The sequence below is a fragment of the Oncorhynchus keta genome, chromosome 11 (assembly GCF_023373465.1).
Source record: "Oncorhynchus keta strain PuntledgeMale-10-30-2019 chromosome 11, Oket_V2, whole genome shotgun sequence".
In the NCBI taxonomy this organism is placed as follows: domain Eukaryota; kingdom Metazoa; phylum Chordata; class Actinopteri; order Salmoniformes; family Salmonidae; genus Oncorhynchus; species Oncorhynchus keta.
The window spans coordinates 7068322-7072398 of record NC_068431.1 but is presented as its reverse complement, the minus strand read 5'-3'; the positions used below and the strand labels follow the sequence as shown (position 1 = coordinate 7072398).

The 4077-nt window shown below is 56.1% G+C and overlaps 1 long non-coding RNA gene across 7 annotated transcripts; it reads left to right on the top strand.

Moving 5' to 3' along the window:
* Window positions 1-576: 576 nt before the first annotated feature.
* LOC127933046 (uncharacterized) lies at window positions 577-3738 on the top strand. Of its 7 annotated transcripts, none has more exons than XR_008147011.1 (3): window positions 577-1091; window positions 2197-2288; window positions 2473-2702. It is a non-coding gene; the product is annotated as an uncharacterized LOC127933046 (long non-coding RNA). The 7 variants fall into 7 exon arrangements; XR_008147010.1 differs by lacking the exon at window positions 577-1091 and adding an exon at window positions 1489-1644; XR_008147014.1 differs by lacking the exons at window positions 577-1091; window positions 2473-2702 and adding exons at window positions 1673-1874; window positions 2841-3738.
* Window positions 3739-4077: the final 339 nt, after the last annotated feature.

Genomic DNA, 4077 nt, shown 5'->3' with positions numbered 1-4077 from the left:
AGGTGGGGTAGTAATGCTGTCTGGTGGGAGGTGGGGTAGTAGTGCCGTCTGGTGGGGTCGTAATGATGTCTGGTTGGAGGTGGGGTAGTAGTGCCGTCTGGTTGGAGGTGGGGTAGTAGTGCTGTCTGGTGGGGTAGTAGTGCTGTCTGGTGGGAGGTGGAGTAGTGATGCTGTCTGGTGGGAGGTGGGGTAGTAGTGCTGTCTGGTGGGAGGTGGAGTAGTGATGCTGTCTGGTGGGAGGTGGGGTAGTAGTGCTGTCTGGAGGGAGGTGTGGTAGTGATGCTGTCTGGTGGGAGGTGGGGTAGTGATGCTGTCTGGTGGGAGGTGGAGTAGTGATGCTGTCTGGTGGGAGGTGTGGTAGTGATGCTGTCTGGTGGGAGGTGGGGTAGTGATGCTGTCTGGTGGGAGGTGGGGTAGTAATGCTGTCTAGTGGGAGGTGGGGTAGTAGTGCTGTCTGGTGGGAGGTGGGGTAGTAATGCTGTCTAGTGGGAGGTGGGGTAGTAGTGCTGTCTGGTGGGAGGTGGGGTAGTAGTGCCGTCTGGTGGGGTAGTGATGCTGTCTGGTGGGAGGTGGAGTAGTGATGCTGTCTGGTGGGAGGTGGGGTAGTAGTGCCGTCTGGTGGGGTCGTAATGCTGTCTGGTGGGAGGTGTTCTACCTTTGCTTCTTTACAAATCACTGCAAAAACATGGAGGACATAGAAGAATCTAGAATAACACTTTGAACTAGGAGGAATGTGAGGCACGGGGTTGTTGACAGTAGAATGGACACTAAAGGCAGTGAGGTAGTCGTCATGGTGCCTCTGTGTAAATCGCTGTCCAAACAACTTCAATGGTTTTTGGTAGCAGCGTTCAATGGTTGTTTTACAAGATTATGTTCAGAGCAGTGTCAGACTGGTTCAGTGTGTGAGGTGGGCCTCTGTCAGGGCAGAGTGTCAGACTGGTTCAGTGTGTGAGGTGGGCCTCTGTCAGGGCAGAGTGTCAGACTGGTTCAGTGTGTGAGGTGGGCCTCTGTCAGGGCAGAGTATCAGACTGGTTCAGTGTGTGAGGTGGGCCTCTGTCAGGGCAGAGTGTCAGACTGGTTCAGTGTGTGAGGTGGGCCTCTGTCAGGGCAGAGTATCAGACTGGTTCAGTGTGTGAGGTGGGCCTCTGTCAGGGCAGAGTATCAGACTGGTTCAGTGTGTGAGGTGGGGCCTCTGTCAGGACAGAGTATCAGACTGGTTCAGTGTGTGAGGTGGGCCTCTGTCAGGGCAGAGTATCAGACTGGTTCAGTGTGTGAGGTGGGCCTCTGTCAGGACAGAGTATCAGACTGGTTCAGTGTGTGAGGTGGGCCTCTGTCAGGACAGAGTATCAGACTGGTTCAGTGTGTGAGGTGGGCCTCTGTCAGGACAGAGTATCAGACTGGTTCAGTGTGTGAGGTGGGCCTCTGTCAGGGCAGAGTGTCAGACTGGTTCAGTGTGTGAGGTGGGCCTCTGTCAGGACAGAGTATCAGACTGGTTCAGTGTGTGAGGTGGGCCTCTGTCAGGGCAGAGTGTCAGACTGGTTCAGTGTGTGAGGTGGGCCTCTGTCAGGGCAGAGTGTCAGACTGGTTCAGTGTGTGAGGTGGGCCTCTGTCAGGGCAGAGTGTCAGACTGGTTCAGTGTGTGAGGTGGGCCTCTGTCAGGACAGAGTATCAGACTGGTTCAGTGTGTGAGGTGGGCCTCTGTCAGGGCAGAGTGTCAGACTGGTTCAGTGTGTGAGGTGGGCCTCTGTCAGGGCAGAGTGTCAGACTGGTTCAGTGTGTGAGGTGGGCCTCTGTCAGGGCAGAGTGTCAGACTGGTTCAGTGTGTGAGGTGGGCCTCTGTCAGGGCAGAGTGTCAGACTGGTTCAGTGTGTGAGGTGGGCCTCTGTCAGGGCAGAGTATCAGACTGGTTCAGTGTGTGAGGTGGGCCTCTGTCAGGACAGAGTATCAGACTGGTTCAGTGTGTGAGGTGGGCCTCTGTCAGGACAGAGTATCAGACTGGTTCAGTGTGTGAGGTGGGCCTCTGTCAGGACAGAGTATCAGACTGGTTCAGTGTGTGAGGTGGGCCTCTGTCAGGGCAGAGTGTCAGACTGGTTCAGTGTGTGAGGTGGGCCTCTGTCAGGACAGAGTATCAGACTGGTTCAGTGTGTGAGGTGGGCCTCTGTCAGGACAGAGTATCAGACTGGTTCAGTGTGTGAGGTGGGCCTCTGTCAGGACAGAGTGTCAGACTGGTTCAGTGTGTGAGGTGGGCCTCTGTCAGGGCAGAGTGTCAGACTGGTTCAGTGTGTGAGGTGGGCCTCTGTCAGGGCAAAGTGTCAGACTGGTTCAGTGTGTGAGGTGGGCCTCTGTCAGGGCAGAGTGTCAGACTGGTTCAGTGTGTGAGGTGGGCCTCTGTCAGGGCAGAGTGTCAGACTGGTTCAGTGTGTGAGGTGGGCCTGTGTCAGGGCAGAGTGTCAGACTGGTTCAGTGTGTGAGGTGGGCCTCTGTCAGGGCAGAGTGTCAGACTGGTTCAGTGTGTGAGGTGGGCCTCTGTCAGGACAGAGTATCAGACTGGTTCAGTGTGTGAGGTGGGCCTCTGTCAGGGCAGAGTGTCAGACTGGTTCAGTGTGTGAGGTGGGCCTCTGTCAGGACAGAGTATCAGACTGGTTCAGTGTGTGAGGTGGGCCTCTGTCAGGACAGAGTATCAGACTGGTTCAGTGTGTGAGGTGGGCCTCTGTCAGGGCAGAGTGTCAGACTGGTTCAGTGTGTGAGGTGGGCCTCTGTCAGGACAGAGTATCAGACTGGTTCAGTGTGTGAGGTGGGCCTCTGTCAGGACAGAGTATCAGACTGGTTCAGTGTGTGAGGTGGGCCTCTGTCAGGGCAGAGTGTCAGACTGGTTCAGTGTGTGAGGTGGGCCTCTGTCAGGACAGAGTATCAGACTGGTTCAGTGTGTGAGGTGGGCCTCTGTCAGGGCAGAGTATCAGACTGGTTCAGTGTGTGAGGTGGGCCTCTGTCAGGACAGAGTGTCAGACTGGTTCAGTGTGTGAGGTGGGCCTCTGTCAGGGCAGAGTGTCAGACTGGTTCAGTGTGTGAGGTGGGCCTCTGTCAGGGCAGAGTGTCAGACTGGTTCAGTGTGTGAGGTGGGCCTCTGTCAGGGCAGAGTATCAGACTGGTTCAGTGTGTGAGGTGGGCCTCTGTCAGGGCAGAGTGTCAGACTGGTTCAGTGTGTGAGGTGGGCCTCTGTCAGGGCAGAGTGTCAGACTGGTTCAGTGTGTGAGGTGGGCCTCTGTCAGGGCAGAGTGTCAGACTGGTTCAGTGTGTGAGGTGGGCCTCTGTCAGGGCAGAGTGTCAGACTGGTTCAGTGTGTGAGGTGGGCCTCTGTCAGGGCAGAGTGTCAGACTGGTTCAGTGTGTGAGGTGGGCCTCTGTCAGGGCAGAGTGTCAGACTGGTTCAGTGTGTGAGGTGGGCCTCCTCTGTTTTCTTCAGTGGAAATGCATGAGAGATTCAGCAGGTGTTTGTGCTGCTGTTTAGGGTTGGGCGGTGTCCGTTCCTGTACCATCCCGGGGTATACCTTAGTTATTTACCTGTTTCTCATGATGCTGTGAAGGACAGGAGTGAGTGAGGTGGTTCTTCTGGTCACATGGGCTAGTGGAGACCAGCTGGAGGCTCCAGCCCAGGCCCTTCCAGGCCCAGGGAGTTCATGTTTGCCAGTCTGCTGTCCCTGCCAGGGGGCACGCCTCTCACTTCTCTCTCCTCGATCTCTCACCCCCCCTGTTTCTCTCTCTCTCACCCCCCCTGTTGCTCTCTCTCTCTCCTCACTCTCTCTCCCCTCTCCTCTCTCTCTCTCCTCTCTCTCTCTCTCCCTGCCAGGGGGCACGCCTCTCACTTCTCTCTCCTCGATCTCTCACCCCCCTGTTTCTCTCTCTCTCACCCCCTGTTGCTCTCTCTCCTTTCCTCTCTCTCTCTCTCTCTCTCTCTCTCTCTCTCTCTCTCTCTCTCTCTCTTCACCCCCCTGTTTCTCTCTCTCTCTCTCTCTCTCTCTCTCTCACTTCTCTCTCCTCAATCTCTCACCCCCCTGTTTCTCTCTCTCTCTCCTCACTC